The sequence below is a fragment of the Oxyura jamaicensis genome, chromosome 2 (assembly GCF_011077185.1).
Source record: "Oxyura jamaicensis isolate SHBP4307 breed ruddy duck chromosome 2, BPBGC_Ojam_1.0, whole genome shotgun sequence".
NCBI classification, from domain to species: Eukaryota; Metazoa; Chordata; class Aves; order Anseriformes; family Anatidae; genus Oxyura; species Oxyura jamaicensis.
Window position 1 is genome coordinate 73,667,174 of NC_048894.1, and position 23,502 is coordinate 73,690,675.

At 34.5% G+C, this 23,502-nt stretch overlaps 1 long non-coding RNA gene across 5 annotated transcripts in view; it reads left to right on the plus strand.

The window, feature by feature from the left end:
• Window positions 1-23,502, plus strand: part of LOC118163296 — a 268,072-nt gene that overhangs the window by 234,175 nt on the left and 10,395 nt on the right. For 4 of the 5 annotated variants that reach the window (XR_004748963.1, XR_004748967.1, XR_004748966.1 and 1 more), the window contains exons 4-6: window positions 15,024-15,156; window positions 19,221-19,419; window positions 19,496-19,632. This is a non-coding gene — a long non-coding RNA (uncharacterized LOC118163296). The remainder of the gene's footprint in view (window positions 1-15,023; window positions 15,157-19,220; window positions 19,420-19,495; window positions 19,633-23,502) is intronic. The other variant, XR_004748964.1, reaches the window with a different exon arrangement.

Genomic DNA, 23,502 nt, shown 5'->3' on the forward strand with positions numbered 1-23,502 from the left:
CTCTTGTGTTGAAAAAGGCTACCTATATGAAAAAGAACATCACTGGCCACAATTGCCCTGGAAGTCATCCCTTTAATGATAAATTATTGAAAAATTTGCTTCTACCCTTTCCTCCTCCAGTGAAATATAAAGGATGTATACATATACATATACTTTATAGGTATAGTAAAACATATATGTAAAGGATATATAAATATCCTTTACAATATACTTTATATATACATATATATGTATATATACATATATAAATATAAAGTTCTTAATGACTTTTCTTCATACTGGAAGCATTGCCTCTTAATCTTGCTTTTGCTTTCTTCAGAAGGCAGAAAAGAATCATGAGACACAGATTGCATGTCAGCATATTATCCAGTTCCCTGTCTCTTTTCCTTTTTTTCTTTCTTCCTTCTGGAAGGCTGGCAAAGCTGTGTGATATCGTTTCCATTTACTCTTGTGTTTTCAGCAGGCAAGAATTCTAATTTAAACAAAAGGAAGCACAGAGCAAATGGAAAATCACATATAGTACCTTGCTGAGAAACCACTGAGTGTCTTTATATCATGCTGATGGAACAGCAGCCATAATATTCAGAATGAGTAACTTAGACATCTGAAGCTCTTACAGTTGTTTAAAGATAACAATTATATATCCGTCTGTTATACAGAATGCAACTTATGCGTCAGCCTCTTTTGCTTTCATTTTTCACTTCTGCTGGAGAATCTCCAGCAATAATAAAAATGAATAAAAATAAATCATAAGGAAAAAAATATATATTCTCTTTGATGGAAGAAACAAAGAGTTGGAAGAGAATAGAGAGAATAGATGCATTTTACAGAGAATTAAATAGAGAGGGGATTTGCTGCTCAGGGACAGCTTTCACAAGCTTCATGGCTTCAGGAATTCCTTCTCCTCGGGAAGTAAGTATGTGAGGAATTTCAGTGATGGACATAGCTGCTTCTGACATACAAAAAAAATAAATAAATAAAAAATTGGCATGAATGTTTTTTCCCCATTATGTTACAATGATGCGGTAACAAATACTTCAAAAATGCATTCATACAATTCAAACATAATGTCTTTGTGGTGTTGCTAGATTCTTTCAAGGTGTGAGATTTTTATTTATTTATTTTTTTTTTTAGCATATATTTTTATAGCATATATGAAACAATTTAGACTACAATCCTGTCAATGATATTCACTAGTAGTACAAGCATGATATTGCTAGTGGAACAAAGTTCAGTAAAGGTTGTTAGTTATGTTGAGTCTGGAAAGGCAGGAATGAAACCAGTAGCTGGATACCAAAAATAAGTTTTAAAAAAAAATAAAATAGAAAATTATTCCCTGACAGGAATAATTGAAAGATATTAGATCATTTGCCACAGGTGCCTGCAGCAAAAGTTTTCATATATATATATATATTTTCCGTCTCTGTCTAGCAGTTTTCCACTACATTTTTATTATTAGAAATCTGTAACCATATGATCTTTCATTGTCATTTGCTCAGTCTACTTCAGTCTCTTCTGTGGAGCAAGGCCTTTCTGTGGTGTTACTCACCATTTTTGGTTGCATTCACTCATGATCTATAAGGCTGTGTTATTTTCCATCAGCAGTTCAGCTTCTGCATTTTTTCTGCAGCATTTTATGCTCTGGTGTTACACAGTTTAGTTAACACTGACCTTTTTTCTCTTGATAGTTACTTACTATTATGCTCATTGTATAGTTGGACATGTTGCTTCTGTCTACAAAAATGAAAAGTCAATTCACTACCAAAACAAGGTTTTCATTCAAAAACCTTGCTTTTTGTTGCATTCTTGAAGACCCAATACATATCATTTAGTAAGAACCTTTTTGACAACTATACCCTTGGAACGGAACACTTCTTAGTTTTTTTGTTTGTTTGTTTGGTTGGTTTGTTGTTGTTGTTGTTGTTGTTTTTTCCCCCAGTACTTGTTCTCCTACTAGAACAAATATAGGTAAATGGGTACTCGGGAAAGATGAAGCCATAGATATTACTCAATACATTCTGACTCCACTACCACAGAAAATAAGCTGAACCACAAACACAGTGTACGTTGCTGAACAAGAATGTATATGTTTTATACTTTTAGCTTTATCGTATTATACTTTGGAAACAGGAACCACTCTTTTTTTTTTTTTTTTTTCATTTTACAAATTCATCGTTATAAAGATAAATCTTTTAAAAGTCTCTGTTTCTACCAGCAAGCAGAACACTGCTAAGAGATAGTTTGTATTTTCTTCCAGGTGAATACTAATAATAAATTTATTGCAAAGAATAAATTCCAGGTGTAGTTTTATAAATTTAATTTAAGGAAATTTCAGTCTAGAACAACAAATTTTGGAGACCTGGGTACTGACAAAATTATATTGATGTGATGACTGACAAGAGAAAAATGGGAATTGTATGTCCGATAAGAAGGAAATGCAGGTTGCAAATGTTTAATAGGGCATCGTTTTCAATGATCATAGTGAAGAGAATGCACAGAAGTGAATTCTTGCCCACACAAATCCTGTATGGCACTAGGAAAAACAATTGTCCTCTTGGAAAGACTAAATTATGGGATTTATTACTAGTATAATCAATAACTGCATGTTGTTTGAGAGGAAAAAAAAATAAAAATGTAAAGATTGAGAAGTGTTGTTTGTAAACACATGCTTTTAAATGTAATGCTTTGTAAATTAGGAATGTATCATTATTGTAAATAGCATCATATTTTTATGGTGATGGAATAATGTGGCTTTGCATAGCTAAGAGGAAAAGGAGGTAAGTATTTTGCAGCCCCCCTACCCCTCCCAATAGTCCCCATCCATTCCTTTTATTTTTATTTCTACTGGAGAGAGCTGTTTTCATATGGAGTGAAATGACTATTGTCATAAAACAACATTGTACTTTTACAAACTGTCATTTAGACAGATTCATACTTCTTGCTGTGCACAAATTGCTCAGCAGTGTCATTTCAGGACAAAGTGTACTAAGGGCTGTGTGGATTCACATCAGCCCTTATGGAGCAGAAAAGACTTTATGGCTGCAAACATCTACTATACTGTAGAGATTCTTTCGGTGTCTAGCCAGTGTCATTAGTCAGTTCACAAAGAGAAGATAGAGCCTGGGCCCAGTATCCTGCTGGTTCCTAATTTTGAATTTACTGAGCAACATGAGAAAAGGATTATTTGAGCATCTGTTGAAAATAAGGCTGTGAGAGATTATTTTCCAGTAAATTTGGGGGTTAAGCAAAATTTAGCCTACAGAAGAGTTTTATGATGACCTGAAGAAGGAAAAAAATACTTTGAACAGAAAAATGGTCCAGGTGATCAGGTCAATATTAAAGTGTGCTCTCAGAGTCTAACTAGCCATGCATTTCAGCCATCTCATTCTTGGAAGAGCTAAGCTAAGGACCCTGTCTATCCATTGAAATCTGAGGATCAGATCAGATTGATTTGATCAAATTGGTTGTTTCAAATCCTGACACAATGGAAGGGGATGAAATTAGATTTCTCAATTATCAGTTGCAAAGAGAAAATATCATATGTCTTTAAAACATCTGCATGAGAAATTAGTATATATTGGCTAACGTGAGCTGTGGGTTTTGTTTTGCTTTGCTTCTGTTTTGTTTTCCCCTGTGGTTCAGATGTTTTACAAAGAGGCATTGAATGAATAACAGAAGTATTCACCTAAAATTCTTTGTGAAACTCACTACATCCATTCTCTAAATCAGAAAGTACCATTGTTTTTCAAAACAGCTTGTGTAGAAAGCATAGAAGTTTTTAAAGTTTTGGATCTGGGGGCCTCTTTGAACTGTTTTCATACCATGATAGGTAGATAATACATGTATAGATCCTCTAGTTCTGAAAAGAAATGCTGACTGCAATTTTCACCTGATATGTCAAACAGAGTACTGTGCTATGTGACAATGTTAATACACCTTTACTTGGAGATACAGGATGGCAAGTATACGTAACATTAGATGATAGTATGGGGTATCGAGTAAGTCAGTGACAATTTTGAACATAGACAAATTGTATATCAGACAGAAGTCACCTATGTGGACTTTCTGCTTTTGTCATTCTCAGAATTCCTTCACTTCTCTCTGGGTGAGTTTCTAATGAGTTAACATGTAAATTTATTTTAATGTCTTTATTTATTCATTTTCCCTCCTGAAGTAATATAAAATCCTTTTATCAGATGCACTTTGTGAAGAGTTGATGAGGTAGGAAAGTTCTTAACAAAGCAAAATAAGTTATTTTGTTTTTGCTCAAAATTTAGAAATTTAACTTACAAAGAACCTATAAATGTCCTCATAAATGTGAAATTCTCTTTTCAGTGATTTATGGAAAAGATTCACAAAGCAATAAGGTCTCATTGCAATTTTCAGTAGTGAAGAAAAGGAAAGATGACTGAAGATTTATTTGGTTAACCTAAATGTAGAAAATAAATATGTTATGTGCCCAGAAGGCTTGAAACAGAGAACAATGGAAAGGAAAGGGAAGAGAAGAAAAAAAAGGAAAAGAAAGGAAAAAGAAAAGGGAAGGAAAGGACCACAACCTTTAAGGATTCAAAGCAGCAATGGCTTTAATGTCACAGCTATGAAACAATAGGGTAATAACAAATGGACATATTGGGGAAGAAAAGTCTCTTTTTTTTTCCCCTTTGTATTGTTTGACCTTGATTTGTTTCACTTACCTTTGCAGCCTGAGAATTTGGTCTGGAACAAAGCGCACACATTTACAGAGTGAATTCTGGCCAGCTCCATAGAACAGTGTGTGATGAGGAGTGGGGTAGGAAGACACAGATAAGGAGGTGCGTATGCTGGGGGGAAAACTGGGAGTGCTTCATTTTGATGTTTCAACTTGCTGTTTCAAAACAAAGCCTCCAACCCAAACATAAGACTTCAATTCATTACCTCTGGTACAGAATGTTTACTCTGACTGAGAATTATGCTTTGATGGAATAGGGAGAATGTCTTTTTTGTAAGGAAAGAGATTACTATTATTATTATTATTATTATTATTATTTTCCTTAAATGCTGTTTTTTTTTTTTTTTTTTTTTTTTTTTTTTTTTTTTTTTTTTTTTTTTCCAATGTTTCTTAGTGCAGCAGCCAGCTCAATACAACCAGTTATTTGCACAGTTCTGCCTTCAGGAGTGATTTTACAGGCAGAACTATGCAAATTCTAATGCTAAATGCCTCTTCCTTACCTAAATGGCAGTTTAGTTATTCTTAGTAAATTGTACCATTTACTGTAGATGTAAATTAATGTAAATACATCACTAAATGTTGCTGAATTTTACTGCAACTAAAGGTGTCATCTGGTTTATTGTGGCCTTCAGATGAAGTGCAAAACATGAGGTACAAAAGTAGCATTTTATTACATTATCCTTAATAAGACTGGAAAATACAAAACTGGCCTGGGCAGCAATGTTAAAAATAAAAGGTGGCACCTGAAACTTAGCTTGGTCAAGGCCTTTATATGAATAAGGATATGGAGTATCCTTTTGCTCAGTTATAAAGTATAGCACAAAGGTAGCTAGCTAGCTAGATTCATCATTATTCTGGCAAAATATAGTAATAATAATAATTCAGAATGAATGTGTGCAATAAACTCTTTCCTGCTACATTATCTCTAAAACAATATTAAATGTGATTTTGTTTGTGGCACCAGAACAGTAGTTTTCAGAGCAAGTTATGTCTGCATGAATGAAATGTTCAGCTTGAAGTTTGAGGCATGAGGGAAAGCCTTGCTTGGCTTCAGGCTGTCACCTCTGTAATTGTTGAAACTACAGATTTCTATGAAACATCATTAAATTCATACAGACAAAATCTTAGGAATTTCAAGTTGGCAGTTTTATGCACTAGAGAGATGTTATTGAAGATTGGTGCCCTAAGAAAAATCCCACATAGAGTTACCTCAGCATGCCAACTCTGATTTTGGATGATTTAGGATGGGGATTAAAAAATAATAATAATAATAATAAAAACAGAGGGAATCAAGAAGATGATTTATCCTGATGGTAGCAAAGTGACTGCACAGTTAATCAGCTAGACCATTGCTAGTAGTCCAGCCTAGTGCTGAACTCAAAGCAGTGAGGAATCACTGGTTCTGTTTTTCCCCTGACTCTGGATGTGTCCATCTTCCAAGAGGCAACCTGCCAGCTGCTATCTCCACTTTCATGTTGTCTATTACAGTGCCTTTTAAGGATGCCCCAGCATTGCTGGCTGGTAGATGGAAGAGAAAGGAGTGAGTCAGTGATGCATCCCTTCCCTTTATCCTGTAGTAGTTGTGTCCTGAGAGAATAGGGAAGAACCAGGTTTCTTTCTTGCACTTTTCTAGTTCTAAATACATCTTTCCAGGCAAAATCTGTCTTCACAACAAAATGGTGATTGAAGTCCAGAGATAACACATGCTGCACTGAAGTATGCTCGAAATTGAGATTTTCTTTGGTGTTTTTTAATGGCATTTAGGTATTGTGATTAGTTGTCTCTAGGTGCCTCATGAATATTGTTGTAAAGGACAAAATTTCTTCTAAAGGAGAACAGAAAATAGAATAGTTTTAGGATTTATACTTCATACATTTTTCATATGAACATCTTTTTAGTGCTTTTAGCAATCTTTAAAAAGTGGCTTTATAATTCTTTGCCTTGCTCTATGAATCACAGTAAAAGAATATGATTGCAATTTTCCTGTGTGGTTTACACCTCCCATAGAAGTCAAAATACCTTCCTGTGCCTGAAATAATTCTATAGTCAGAATGTAGGCCTAAGTAAATAACTTAAATATTTTATGGGAAAAAAAATAAAAATCAAAACCCACAAACATTTCCCATTTTACTTGAGTAAAAAGTGGAATTTAATTTTATTAACAAATTTCTAATAACCTGTATACTTTAAGTGATATTCTTAATCAGAAATGATAAACAAATAAATATATAAATTTGAACACAAATTAACACAATGTCCATATTGCATATTGTCTAAATTCAATGTAGAAAAATGGAGATCAAAGATGGGGAGAAAATCAAACTACGTATTTTAGATATGTAATAGAATTAAACTAATAAAAATGCCATAACACAGACTCATAGAATCACAGAACAGTTAAGGCTAGAAGGGACCTCTGGAGGTCATCTGTTCTGATCCCCACACTCAAGCAGGGATGCCTACAGCAGGCTGCAAAGGACCATGTCCAGATGGCCTTTGAAGATCTCCATTGAGGAAGAGTCCAGAACCTCTCAGGGCAACCTCTGCCAGTGCTCCTTTACCCTCACAGTAAAAAGGATTTCCTGATGTTCAGAGGGAACTGCCTGCGTTCCTGTTTGTACCCAGTGCTTCTTGCCCTGGCACCATGCACCAGTGAAAATAGCCTGGCTCCATCTTCTTCGCACCCTCCTGTCAGGGATTTACACTCATTGATGAGATCGTCCCTGAGCCTCCTCTTCTCCACACTGAACAGTCCCAGGTCTCTGTCTTTCTTCATAGGAGAGATGCTTCAATCCCTTGATTGTAGCCCTCTTCTGGACTCTCTCCAGTATGTCCATGTCTCTCTTGTACTGTGGGACCCAGACCTGGACACTGTACTCCACCACTCCACCACTGTACTCCACTGCAGCCTCACCAGTGCTGCTTCATATCTCATGAAAACAAAGTATGTCCATTATGTGAAAATAAGATAATAAATAAATAAGTCAACCTGATGAAAGATTTGATTTGACAAAGGCTGTAAAGTGGGGATAAGTCTGAAAATAAGATTGGAAATGGACCAGTTCAAGGTCTGTGAAATTTTACTAACTTGCTCATGCTAGAATGTCAAATCTTTGTTCTTATCAGAAAAAAATACGAGTATGTATACCATTCTGTTCATAACATACAATATTTTAGCGTGCTTAAAATCACCACCATTTCAATCCCAACTTTCTGTGAGAAGTGGATCCTCAAATGAACAGCAAAAATTATGGTGTGGTTAATAACAAACAGCCTCCCTTCTGTCCCACCAAAACACACCAAAGTTTGGGGAAGAATGAAATACAGAAGACTATTTCTATGCAACATGAAATTTACTTTTCTCCTGAAAGGTAGGCCAGTTGCATTAAGGTAATTCTTCGTCTCATATGTGGTGACGTATGCAATGTTTCATCCCACTCGATGATTGCACAGTCTTTTTTGTTTCCCTGGTTTACAAAAGGTCATGGTTGCAGGGAGTCGTTTCCCAGGGCAGCTGGTGTGAGTCTCAGTGCTCAGCATGGGTCTTCTGCCAGTATACTTTGTCTCATCCATGACTCCCACAATGTCTTGAGGAAACCATTTGCTGTGCAGCTAAATTCCTGTTACACAACTGTTTAGATAACTTTGGCACATTTATCTGTTTACTAACTCCCATCTGGATTAATTTGAGATATTGTGGGAGTGTCCCTCCCTCATCCACCCACAGCATGCCAGTTATCTGTTTTTACTTTATTTGGAAACATATTTGCTGCATCCAAATTGTTGTGGAAGACTGCCAATTCAATTTTTTATTGGAAACCAGTGTTCGCATATGGTCATAAATGTTGCCTTTTGAGGCAATATATAAATTTATATATTTTTTCAAAACAAGTTCATGTTTATAAAATGCAATTTATCTATATTAACTTGCTAAAATTAAAATCCAAAGCCAGTAATCTAAAGAAGGCATAGGAAACTTTTCAGGTTTTATTTCTTGAATTAATTAAGGCTGATGTCAAGAAGCACTCCTATCAATTTAAGATGAGAATGATTTTTCAGAACTGTGACAGTATGGGGAAGTTTTCTTTCCTCTTTTCTTTTTGCGCTCAGTTCAAAATCAATGCCAAGCTCTATCTTTGGAATAAATCATGTGAGTTGATGAAAAATAGAACAAGCAGTAAATGTTAACATTACTACTTTGTTACACAAATTCTTTCCTTTTTAAATTCATGTCTTAATGCACCAGTAAAAGTGTTAATTTTTTGTTTAGGTAAGCATTCTATAAGTGTGAAAGTCATGTAGATTTTACATTTTTCACTTTCCAGTTTTGCTGAATGCCTTGCTGTGATTTTCTTCATTATTCAGCATCATTTCAAGTGGAGTTGACCAGGTTATTGCTGGGACAAGGATGATTAATCCTTGAAGCAGCAGTGCATCTCTGCAGTGAAATCAATAACCACAGATGGAAGGTTAGATGTTAAATGGAATTAGGCCTTCTGTTATGGGGCTGTAGATCTACACACCTCTAAGATGTTAGTGTTCTCTGTATCTTTCACTTAGAAACCTTATTTGTTCTAGTAGAGGTGAATGAATCCTTCCTCTTCTATCAAGAATAGTTGAGTGCTACATTCTTCAGCTTAAGTACATGACCCTGGGAATATTAGTGAAGCAGTTAATTATCATAATCTAAAGTGTTAATAATAGAATGAATAATGACTGGCTTAAATGTTGAGCAGAACTGAATGAAAACTTTCTTTGTGATTACAGGCCTCCATCTACACAGGGCAAATAGCAGAATTTTCATCTTCTACTTTTTCATATAACTACAGTTCTTGCTTAAATGTCAATTTTTTGAAATTTGGAAGTTTACTTGGAACTACCACCTCTCATAGATCTTTATTAGATGCAGGATAATACATTCTCTTGGAACCTTATACCCTTGTATGATATTATGATGCCCTTAATGCTATGTTTGAGAAACACTAATAGAAATAAGGGGTCAAAGGAGGGGAAAAATAATTTTAAAAAATAATAATAATAAATCATTCTTCAATCTTTCCTTTAAGTAGTAAATCCCTATTTTAAGCTAGAACAAGCCCAACGGTAAGCTTTATCATCTTCAAGATATCTCCAAAAGCTATTCAAACAGATTGGTGAAATATAGGAGAGAAATACTAACATTATTTTCTTAGGTTTTAGATCCCAGACTCTTACCCAGGGAGAAGATAGGACATTACTTTGTAAAACTAAGAAGAATGTCATGAAGAAAGGGGGATCATCTTTGGATTGCCCTGATTCTTGTCTTGCAGTTAAATTAAAGACACAGTTGGTATGAAGAATGAAGGTAGAAAAACAGTTAAAAATGTGTTGGTTTAATTTGTCTGTAATTCCCAAATATGCTAATGGTAAAACGTATGTTAATCATGGTAGGAAAACTCCAAATCCATATTGCTTTCTTCATTTACTTAGTTTGGCAATAAAACTAATTCAGCCTGGAGAAGATAAGGCTCAGGGGTGATCTCATCTATTTGTGTGCACCCCTGAATTGAGGGTGCAAAACAGACGGAGACGTTCTCTTTTCAGTGGTGCCTGGTGCCAGGACAAGAGGCACTGGGTGCAAACTAGAACACAGGCAATCCCCTCTGAACAGGGGGGTTGCTCCAGGTGACCTCCAGAGATTCTTTCCAACCTTAACTGTTCTATTGTTTTGTGAAAACTACATTAAGATCTTCAGAAGACTTTTCCAAGCTGCCGAGGGACAGAGAAAGCAAACCACAAGATGACTCCTCTAAACCCAAAGATTCCAAAATTTCTGTTTTTTTTTTTTTTTATTTTATGATGCTTATTTCATGGTGTCAGCAGACAGTTAACATCTCTAATATTCTTTATATGACAATGATATGTGGCAGAGAATTGACCCTTCTGATATTTTATAACTATGCTTTAGCTAATTCAATCATCTTTCCACCTATTGTCTTGTTGAATGAGAGCGATCAGCTTTCTATGTGCTAGAAACATACTAATTCTGAGCACAAGTGTTAAGCTTTGTAATTTCCAGATAAAGATATCATAGTGATTAGTGGCCACAAGTGAAATCAGAAACTGAAATTCAAGATGGGATTTAGAAGCAGCCTATAAGAGGTTAGGGACCTGAAGTGGCAATATATTCTGAAAGCACATTTGTTGATAGCTACCTGTTGAGGCACACATGAATTGCGATATTTGGAAGTAGTATTGCATTTTTGACATGATTACTATAGTTCATAAGAACTGGTTTAATTAACAGCACCCAGAATAGAACCATTCTTTTTCAGTTAGCAAATTAGAAAAGGAAATGCACCTCAGAAACCAATGAAAAGTCGTAACTCCTTAAAAATTGATGCAGTTCTAATGTTCTGAATGTTAATGCAGGTATGGAGTTAAAATAAAATAAATCCTGTCAAACCATTCTTTAAATGAATGTAATTCGTATGGAGGTGCAAGAACAGAACACAACCCACAATTCTAAATGTGATCGCTTCCTAAAGTCATTGCTGTAATAGATGTTTCTGCACCTCTGGACATTTTTATAGATCCTTTTACCCAAATATTCCTTTTATGTCTGAAAGAACTCCCGATGGTGATGAAGCTCCGATTCCACAGAACATGGCACCTTCTGAAGATTGTTGAAGCTAGTTTTGCTAAAAGTTTTTAAAAAGCATAAAGTTTTTGATATTTACTGAACTGTCTGTTTAGTTTTATAGCAACTTAATTGTGGAATTTCTTCTTAATATTCATAGTGGCGATCAGATCCATTTAAAGTTGTGCCAACACTCATACTCACTTTGTCTGCAAATAATAATAATAATTAAAGCCACCATAAATATACTTGTCCATAAATACTATATGTCATGTCAGCAAGTTTTCAAGTACAAGGCTGGATGATGAAAATTGAGGCAATACCTCTTGGAAAGTGTATGGCAGTTTCATAGTAAATTTCTATTGGTATTGAACATAAACCAAAAAAAGACTATGTATTTTGGCAGCATAGAACTGATATAATAAACTGTAGCATGACAGTCAAAGAAAGAGAGTATAGGTATGAGATTGAGGAAGAGGAAATAATTGGTATATGATGTGAATATTGTTGTGAGAGTTGGCACAGAAACTAGACCAAGTCACCTAAAGAAGAGGTATAGAAGAAATGAGGTACAGTATTTTACCCTTATCATTTTTATAAATATATATATTTATGTATAATGTTAAGATAATATTAATATAGATAATATATAATATAGTATATAGTATATAGCAATAATATACTACAGTAAAATAATGAGAATGGAGAGGGAAAACTGAAATAAATATGAAGATAAAGAAAGATATGTGAAAAGAGTACCATGAAAGCCTGAGTTATTAAGATATCAAAGGTAAGGGACTAACCAATTTTGTCAGAGGTTGATTATTTTCCAGTGAATGAATCTTATCAACAGAGGAAAATTTTGTGACAAGAAAGGGAAAATATTAAACATCCATCCCCCTTTTTCTCAGACTCACAGAGTGTATTATTGTAGTTTATTTTGAGTGTCCCCTCCTTTCTCCTTCCATACAACCAAATAAATGGCTTTATATCTAAAATACACAGGAAAAATTCCATATTTAACAAAAAAATCATTCAACTCAGTTGAAAGAACTGTTTTTCTTTCACATAGGCATTAATTTTTTTCCTTCCCAATAGTGTGGGACCTGCTTCCCAAGATGAGGACCTGCTGTTGAATGGTTTTTGAAATTTGAGACATTTTCACATTATATTCTATGGCTCCATCGGCCTTCACATCTAAATTCATAAACCATATTGAACGCGGGTTGAAGGAGATGAGAGTAATGCAGAGGCATGATTTTGCTATCTGTTTGTCTATTGGTAACATTTTTCTATTAAAGATTTAAGCATTTAAGCGAGACAAACATGACTCAGATAACACTTAGAGAAGACAAGATTGTTTAATTAAAGAGCTTAGAAAATTGACATGCAAACTGTAAGCAGGGTCATACCCTCTTTTTCATCCTTGTAGAAATAATAAAAGCTGAAGCGCTCCTTCTCAGAGAAACTGCAGAGTAAGAAGAACATTTTGTAGTTGTGGCCTTGTATCTTTCTTCAGGATAATATATTATTATATATTTTTTTCAAAGTTGTTTAAGGTTTTTGGCAGTAGGATGAAATCTGAGATTGTGAAATTTGTTTTAGTACAATGTATTTTGGTATAGCTATATACTAATTTATACCAACACAAATTAACCCCATAAGGTTTGTGTAATACTCTTTTATTGATTCATCAAAGCAAGTACTGTGTGTCTTTTGTGTATGTATATACATATGTACATTTTGCTTTCATTCCCAGAGATGTATAGTCTGTGTGTGTCGTAGGAAATGTACTTTTAAAAATAGCAGCATTACTGTGGCTTTAAAATGGAATTTTTTGCATTTTTTGTCTAAAAAAAATTATCTGGAAGTTCTTTAAAAAAGGAGAGCTTGTTTATATGAATTATGGGAGCAGGTGGTAAGAGCAGAGAAAAATTACATTTGTAATTAAACAATTCCTAACAGATAATTCAAACAGCCATAACATTCCTCTGAAACTGGGCAAGGTTTTTTTCAGTTCAATTTAATTCTGTGTTTGCAGAACTGAATCTATAATTCACAGTGAAATATAGGGACTGCTGGTCCAGAAAAAATAAAGAAAAATTGTTTTAAAAAGTATACCAGCACTGAGGAGTAGCATAGTTATCCCCATGTTTATGTTCTTTTATATCCTCACTCACATCAAAAGTTTTGTTAACTAGAAATTTACACATTTTTCTTCTTCCTCTTAGGTAGGAAGGTATTATTTTCTCAGCTTGAAATGGGAAGCAGTCTCAGAGAGATTTGTGATATTGAACAACTATCAGAAAAATGCTTTTCATGGATACTGCTGTAGAACCAAGTCTGGCAGATCAACATGTATGGTAGTGGGCAGTATGGACTCACAGGAAATACAAAATAATTCAAACAGAATTGAGAGGCAAAATAATGGATTTATTTCTCTTATGCTGTTGGGGGAACTAGATAAAGAATTTTAAGAGATGAAGGCATTTGGACATTTCTTTTGGGTGGTGCATTTTATCTCCTAACTGAAACTTCACAAATAGCTCCTGAAACCTAGACTTATTCCGCTTAACTTTAAATGCTGAACTGTGATAACTAAAGTTGTTGCCAACTCACTCCAGATTCCTTTGAGAGTTAATGAAGACAACTGGCCTGAGATGAGGCTGCATTACCCACTGTCTTGTTTCAGAGAATAGAGGAGACTAAGTCATCCTGAGAACATAGAGCCATAGAGCCAAAAGGGAAGGTGATACATGTAATTAAGCGATGGTTTTGTCTTTTTTTTTTCTTTTTTTTTTTTTTTTTTTTGTAAACTGTTTTCTCTTGTATGCTTTTAAGGTCTCTGAGTCATTATTCTCTTAGAAACTCATTCTGGCATATGCTTGAGCTTGTTTTTCACTGAGAAACAGCTTTCTCAGGGATTCATTAATTTCTGAGGTAGGGAATAAAACTGTTCTTGTTAAAGAAGAGGGGAAAAAAATAGAAATATGTATACGAATATAGTGTTATAACATATCCGTAACAGTTCTATTATCACTTTTAAGTCTCTGCCGTGGAGCAGCAGATAAAATATTCTTTGTTCTTCATACACACTCATTTCTGATGCAGAAGATATAGATTCATTTATAATTGCATGTACAATGATGATAACTCCAGCTGGTTTATATAACTTTCTGCCTTGAGAGCTCAAAAAAAAAAAAAAAATAAATAAAAATCTGTATTCCAATTCAGGCTGTTAATCTGTTAATCTTTGTAGTTCCCTGTCCTTCATGATAAAGCAGACAGCAGAAGATATTTTCTAACATGATAAAATGTGTCAAAAGCCTGTCTTCCCTGTACATAACCAGTCAATGTCAGTTCATCATACGTAGTCTTACAGCAGCCAGTGAGACTTCTAAAATGCAGTAGTGATGTTGCTTCATGGCCCAAAATATCATAGCGGAAATGGAAAGCAGTTTAGTTTTGTGAGTGTGAGAAAGCTCATTTTGGTCTGGTGTCTGTCATCCATTAGTAACAGGACTCAGTACAGTAAGGATGAATTCCTGCCTTTAACAACATAATTTTGGCTCGGAGAGTTGAACTGATTATTGATTTGCCCCAAAATCATGTGTGAAAACACTTTACCAAATGAAGTAAAAATGAAAGTTTTGCAAAAGCTTTTTCTTCTTTGTTCTTACAAATAATTATTTACAGATACTATTACAGTACTGGTGACCAGGAACAGCCATCCCTGCCTTTGTCACTGCAGGCTATTGATACATACTATTAAAAACTACATAAGACAACCCAGCTGGAAATCAGAGCTGAAGAATAATAAACCAGCTCGGTAAGTTGAGTTCCTTTTAGAAAGCACATAAAACTTGTGCACTGTTACTTGTATTTATTTTCCATTGGTTTCCAGTTAAATTTTTAGACAGCATTTTTAAGCTTAAATCTATAAATAAGTCAAAACAAATCAAATTCTCAAGCACAGAGGCACCAAGTTCACATACATTTACAAAATCCTGTATAGACAGCTGATGCAATCTCAGTGTGATTTGTTATGTTTAAAAAAAAAACATTTGATAACAATTGTGGATTTTTAGATGATTTTAAAATGCATAGAAACTTGGTTAGTCTAGATCCTTCTAAAATGCATAAAAACTTAATCTAGATCCTTCTTTCTTTCACAGCAGTAAAAACCCCAGGGCAAGTTACAGGAGTTACCATTCCAGTTTTCATGATCTAAGTATTTTACAGTTACTTTTACCAAGTGAGGAATCCAGAGAATAAATTTTGTTTAAATATCTAGTATAGAAATTGTGTAACATGGTAAGTAATCTTTAGGACTGTGTGATTGAACTCAGCAAATGTGGAACAAGTGTGTTTGTACCTGGTAAGGTTTCTCAGGAAGTTTTATGGAAAATAGGTTATGTCTCATAGTGTGGTGTTTGTGTTCTATTGAGATGTTTTTGCAGTTTATTTAACTATGTTCCTGTGAATAGCACAGAACTGAAAAAGGAACATCTTAAAAATACAGGAATGGAACTAGTTAAGCCTTTTGCCTACTTGACAATTATATAATTTGAATGAGAATTAAGTTAAGAAAACCACCTAAATAACTAATTGAGATCAATGACATTCTGGACAAAAATGTATTTTGAGTTATTAAAATCAAGCAAACAAACAAGCAGTTATCTCTGAGAATTAAAGATAGTGAAGACAAAGTATAGTTCTAAGGATCTTTGGAAGAACACAGGTAACATTTAAATTGCATCCGTAACATAATCATTGATGAAACTTTGCACAAAATGTCTTTAGAAACAGATGGGTCTACAAAATCAGCCTTTAAAGGCAAAAAATACATTTGCTCTGCTTTGACAGTACCTGTCATGTAATTACTCATCAATATGAAAAAGGATTTATATTTTTTTCAATAATTCATTGAACATTCACCTGCCAGCTGTGGTAAATCATGTAAAAATCCTGATTTTTGTAACTCCTCAGATAGAAGCACAAATCATATATCTAAATATCCTCCTGACAGGGGGATCCAAATCCTGTGTCCATTTTTCTGATTCACAAGATTCCAAGCAAAACCTCTGTATGCACCAAAACTACAGAAAGCCTCAGTCCCTCTCATTTCACCCATGTGTTTGTGGAAAAGATAAGCAAGATAGTTTCACTGTCTTTGTCATTAATTTATAAAATAGTTGTCAGCATTATCTGTAATAAACTTTTTGCTTTTATTCAAAATCACAGGATATATTTTCCTTGTTGCTGGTAAAGCAACAGTGATAAACTATTCTGCAGGGCACTTTGCTGTTTGAGATTCGTTTTTATAAAATACGAAGTTTAAGGTGCAAGCTAAATAATATAAATTTGCTTATTATTAAAAACATTATATATTAGCAATATTAATAATATAAATATTCTGATTATTTCTCTTGCCATCTGTTAATTCCCACAGAAGAAATATGAATATTACAATGGAATTCAGTTTCCGTGCATAAGCATACTAAACAAACAGATTTTAAAGAGTCTATATCATTTTGTAGCACTCAATAAATTATTTCAGTATGTCAAAATAACGATTAAAGACTTTTAAAATGTTTTCACATGTTGAATCACTTAATTTTATTAAATATACTTGACAAAACTGTGGCAAAAAAAAAAAAAAAGAAAAAAAGAAAAAAAAAGAAAGGTGTGGGGAGATGAGTGCTACCTTGGATTTGTGGATTTGCTGTATAGAGGACCTCTCTTAGATGAGGTCTATGGTCTATTCCTCCTTTTTTATTTTTTATTTTTCTTTCCTATATAAGAAAATATTTTGCTCTTTCCCAAATTATTAAAAATTTCTCTTAGGACTCCTAACATAACCCTGGAAACCTAATTCTACTCAGATTAAAATATTGCAGTGGAAATTCATCCATCACATTATTGTATATAAGTGAAAGTCTTTGTTCTCTGTCTGAAAAGAAAATCTGTTCTAACTCAAAGTGCTCTTGACATTAAAACTCTATGTTGGATCATGTGCCATGAGTAAAAAAAGCAAAAAACAAACAAACAAACAACAACAACAACAACAACAACAACAAAAACAGAATAGTACAACATGAACAGTTGTATTTTCTATCATTAATTAATAATGAATCATGTTTCATGAACACCTTGTGAACCTAAAAATATTTCTGTGCATTGTTATTAGATTAAACTGATGTCAGAGGTGGTTCTCTCAACATTTTGAAAATCAGGTTTGGCATAAAGAAGTTCTAGCTAAAGCTTACAATTTCCTTTCTGTGAGAAATGTTTATATTTGAATGTGTGATTTCATTTTATGAAAAAAAAAAAAAAAAAAAGGAAAAAAAAAAGGCAACTATTCTGAAAACCTTATGGTGTACAGTATTTCCAAAAATGAATATGTACCTAGGAATACCAGAAACTTCTGCATCCCTCGGGCTGCCTAATTCCTGCCCGATTGAGATCCAAGTGCAGCAAGGTTGTTGAGCAGGACTGCTGTTGAAAGTTGATGTGCTTCTTGTCTGCTTCGTTTTTGTGTGCAATTGCACACAAAAACTCTTCAAAGAGACTGGTCCCACTGTGAGCAATAAGCTTTAACCTAACAAGAAATCAGAGCTACATATAAGTTATGAAACCTCACAGTTCTGTAAGATGATGTGTAACTCTGTTCCGTGTACAGCAGTCTTGCAGTACTCCCACTATGTTTCCTGCAGTGATAAAGGGAATTCTTTTGCTATCATGAAGAAATTTCTTCCTTGTCAAGACCTCCCTGACAAGCATACATTTAAATTCAGCTCATAAATAAGCAGTCATAACTCTTGCTGACTTGGAGAGATCAGCACTTTTGTCACAGTTGAATTCAGTCCATTACTTTTAATATAGTCGTGAACACTTAGCAAGAGAAGCATTATACTAAATACAGGAACTGTGGAGAGCCATTGTCAGGTACTTGCTAGTAATTTATGTTTGAGAAGCACACAGAGCCCTCCACGGTGTTAATATGCATCATACGGTGCTGCTTTGGTGGGATTCAAGTCTCACTTTACAGTTTTTGATAATTCTGAAAAGGTTCAGAACCTGTTGATTTCTCATTAGCTGGTATTTGATTGCCAGGCCATTATATTCTTGTTTCTGTCAAGTTTTGAGCAGGCTGAAGTGACTTCATTATAAAAAGCACCATTATCTCTGATGCTAGTATATGACTATTGATTATGCAACTAGAATAAACCCCATAAAGCTTTCTTAAATATATGCATATTTTTTGAATAATTGTCCTTTTTCATAACAGTATTTTAAAAGCTCAAGACAAGTAAGTACATGACTGCCTACAGCAAGAACAAATGCTGGCAAACCTTTGATTTGATGAGAGAAATGGAGGCAATAGCTGGTGTGAGTCAGTGGATAGTTGTTGCAGACTATATAGCACGCACTTAATAGGAAATATGAGTGGGTTGCAGAGTGAACAGTTTTAAAAATTGTACTTGTATGGAGTTTAGCACTGGTTGTATTTGTTCTTTTTACATTTTAGTCTGAATTAAAATGGCATCTTGACCCTTCTGGAGTTCATGGGAATTTCACTGTTGAAAGTAAGGTAACATGGATTTCAGCCTTTGTGTCTGCAATCTATTAACAGATTTTTAAAAATAGTTGTAGTTAAATTGCCATTTTGAGATCTCATTTCTTAATAGACATAAGGAAATCTGCTAGCAGCTATTAAACTGCTACTTTAGGATTAACTGGCAACATCCAAGATTATTTTTACAATGAAAATGCATGAAAAATGAGCAGGCACGAATATTATATCAGGTAAATATTCACCTTAAAAAATAGAATGAACTAGTAGGTCAAATAGCAATCCCTAATATTACCTGCTATTGTCTGCTTATTAAGGAGTACCTGTTGTAACTGAACCCCAAGAGATACTCCAAATGTGAATGTACTGTAGCAAATACGTACTGGTTTGTTGCTTGAACAAACCAACGCCCTTTTTCTACCTGCTCGAGAGGACTCCTGAATCTGCCAGACACGTGAGGGCAGCAAAGATCCAAGCTCAAAGAGGGCTGCACGAGCCATTGCAACAACTAAACAGGTCAGTGGTGTTTTGTTTTGTTTTAATTATTATTATTATTATTATAGTTATTCCACTTTGTTTCTTCCTTTCCCAGCTATATTTTAGGAATGCCATGTCAGGATGGTGGAAGGCCTGCCACTGCAGTCTTTTAGAAATGACCAGACAAAGCAATGACAGTACATACCTGATTGCATTCTCTCACAATGAGGAAGGTTAATTGGCTTTCAATAGGTATTTCCAACATTATCTTCTGATCCCCAAATAGATTGGTAGATCCTTTGGATTCTTACTTTGTTCACACTGTGGCTGAGAGGAAATGAATCATGGCAAAAACAAACAAACAAACAAACAACAACAACAACAAAAAATCAAACACTTTTATCCTTTGGTCCTAAGGTGCAGAGCATGGAGAACAGCACTGCTGCTTAGTAGTATTTCTTCTTTTGAGTAGTATGCTATGCTGTTTACATTCTCACGTTTTCTGTTACATTGATTACAAAGCATCCAGACACTGTAGTCATCATTATTACGTTTCAATTCTCTGTACATTCCAAAAATGAGATTTTTATGCAAAGTGACACCAGAGAACCCCCCCAGCTGTTCAATGTCTTTTCAGTACAAATTTGTCTTAAATGAAAAGAAAATATATTTCAGGTTTCTATATAGTTACTTTGTAGTATTCACACTTGTCAGGGGATAAACTTAAAAAGAAATGTAAATGAATAAAATTTAGAGAAATATATATGAATGAACAGCAGACCTCTTGTCTTTTATATAATGGAAAATTTCACAACAAAACACAGTGAAGTGACCAAAAACTGCATCAAAATGTAAAGTTAAGTTCCTCTGAAACCTAAAGGTTTTGTTGTTTCAGTTTTGAGAAAGCTGATGAAATTCCCATGCTTTGTACATCTTAGCTTGGTAGTCATCAGCCAGTATAATTGCTATTCTCTGAAACCAGATTGCTCTCAAATATGAACATTGCCTGAGACATAAAATATTTGTATCAGTAGAATGTGAGCTTTTCCAGGAATGTAACTTGGCCATATACCACTTAAAGCAAGAAGCTGATCATGGTGGTCATCTTCTTAGTCTTATGCTGTTATCCTGGTATAGATGAGAAGTTTGTACATCATTCCTTATATTTTTCTATATATACTAATATAAACTTTTATATATACTAATATAAACTTTTTAGCAAGTGTCTGTAATGCTTATGCTCAAATAGAGCATAAATGTAGACATAAATGGTAGACATCTCTCTTCCATAGCCCACTTGCCCTACCCACTAACTCCCAACCCACATTAATTGGAATAACAATCAGAATTCTCAGTCTTTCAAGCAGTTATCAGTGTTTATACGATGATATACAACTTTGTGGTGCTAACAGAGGCTTTAAACCAGTAAGGGCTTTGGAGCATTGCCAAATTCCTTCTTATTCCCTTTCACCACATTTTCTCAGAGCAGCATAGTTACACTTTGGACAGAGTCTGTCTCCACCACTAAATGGTTGATTTTGCACCCTCTTAGCAAACAAAGCAATCACATTCCAAGTCTTTATACTGGAATGATTAATCTTAAACAAAATAGCAGAGTAATGATTAAATAATTTCTTTACATTCCTTGAGATGTTGAAAAATCAGTGTATTGAAAGGTATAACTCAGTAAAATAATAATAATAATAATAATAATAATAATAATAATAATAAAATCTTCAGCCAGTTAGTTAAAAATGCTCAACATTTGATTTTAAAACTTCATAACATAGAATTAAATGTTACATAATTTGATTGAATATATTGTTGTTTTTTTATACCTTTATGACGACTGACTGGGGGAAAAATCAACAAAACAACATAAATACAAAAATTGTAAGGGAAATTAGACACCACCAGATCTAGATGAGTAAAGTTATTTCCCATGTATTCCTAAATGTACCAACCTGATTGCAAAAAGAAGAAAAACTAGATTTTATTAAAGAAAACTGGCATTAGAAAAAGAGAATCTATTGTCTAGTTAGGGAGTATCTTAAAAAGAAATTCTTACCTTTTTCTGTTTTTCATGGAATTTAACTTGAAAGATGTTGACTGATTTAAAATAAAAATAAAAATAAAAATAAAAGGTTTACAGATTCTGTACTACACTGATTCCAGTGGCTTCTCTTCAATGTTGTTTGTCCTATGAGTGATACTAAAACTTACTGAAATGCTTTAAAGCCATGTTTGAGTAGATTTATGTGTTGTTTTTTTTTTTTTAAAAAAAAAAATATTTCCTATTGAAAGTATATTTCCTGTTCCTGTGCATTTTATCATGTGATAAAAGAGAGAGTTTTATCATGTGATAAAATGATGTAATTGGAAAAACAAATAAACAAACAAACAAACAACAAAAAAAACTATGCTCTATTGTTCAAAAATATATCTTTGTAATATTAAGTAGTAAACTAGCACAACCATATGGCCTGTCAGATTTGTGGAATGTGTTCTGATATCTAAATAAAAAAAAATGCTCACTCTTTTGCCATGGATTTTTCATAAAGACATATTTTTTTTTCTGAATTTTCCTCCTCCATCTCTTAATGTCTGAGCATTGCAGGAGGGAACTGCTTACTTTGCGTATTTTTAAAAATGATTGCTCTTTTACACTTTTATATATATATATATATATAAAATATATAGCAGCAGGTGGTGTGAAGAGCACTTTAGTGCTCTCAATATGCTCTTGGGAAAGACAAGGTGCTTATTTGCTTTGCTTTAACTTTTGGAGGGTAGTAAAGTGGGGCTCAAAATTTTTGTGTATGCTTTAACTGCTGTGCTATTGTATAGGGAGGAAGAGAGTTTCCTGACATTTTGTAAGGTTATTTTTTCAGTTTGTTTTGGTTGATTCCAGCAAGTGACTTCAGCAGCCTGTGTGATACTGTAGGTCTATTAAACATGAGATTGCCATTGGCAATTTAGGAAAGGGAGGCTTTCTGTCTAAATTGTAGCAGGATGTGAGTGTGTTACTGAGCACTGTCCAGGCTGAGAAAGTTAGGCAAAGGTAAAATGGAAGAGGCATGGAGTGAGAGAGGATTTTCAAGATTACACTACATCCTGCTTTGTTCTGCTGCTGCCTTTCTATTTTTCCAGAAAATTTTCCATAGGAAAAATGTCTTAGTTAAGTAAAGAAAACCTATGGACAATGTCTCCGCCAAGAACCTATCACACTGTCTTAGGAAGAAGAGTACTCCTCAGAGTGTAGCCTGAACTATGCATAAATCAGCTGTGGGCAACCTGTAGGGAGATTTGAGATTACTTCTTTGTTGCACCCTAGGGAGGCTATATTGTGTCTGGCTGCGATGGTGCTGTGTTTTGGATCTGTGACCAAATCAGTATTGATTATACAACAGTGTTCTGCATAATGCTGAACAGAGCTTGCACTGCATCAAAACTTCCTCTGTTTCCTGCTCTGCCCTTGCAGCAAGTAGTCTGGGAGTGCCACCCAGTGGTCTGATTGGGGACACAGCCAGGACAGCTGACCCCAGCTGACCAAAGAGATATTCCATGCCGTATGACATGGTGTTCAGAAATAGAACCAGGGGGAAGGGTTTTTTGGGTAGCTACCCATTACTTGGAGACTGGCTGGGCATTGGTCTACTTGTAGGAGCTGACGAATGCATCATTTGGTGGTGGTGGTGTATTTTTTTTCTTCCTTTTCCCTTCACTTATTAAACTGTTTTATCTTGATCCGGGACTTTTTTTGACTTTTGCTCTTCCTATTCTGGCCCCCATAACCATGTAGCTGTGTGGCTGTGTGGTTCTTAGCTGCTCACTAGGGACAACCCTCTGTCATATGCAGAAAAGAAGGCAGATTTCTGAATTCCTGAATTCAGAGAAAGTACTAAGCATGGTAGAGACTGGTTCAGCTCAGAAACTTTTAACAATACAGAGAAACCAGTCATGGATCACAACTTTATTATTATTATTATTACCTATCTGTTTCATGTTATTCTGTTAAGGATTTAATCCTGCAATGCTTTAGTGCAAATGCATGAACAGTCTCTGAATAACAGATCAGAAGTGGCGTGCTATTTCCAGGGAGACTCTTCTGCCCTACATTCC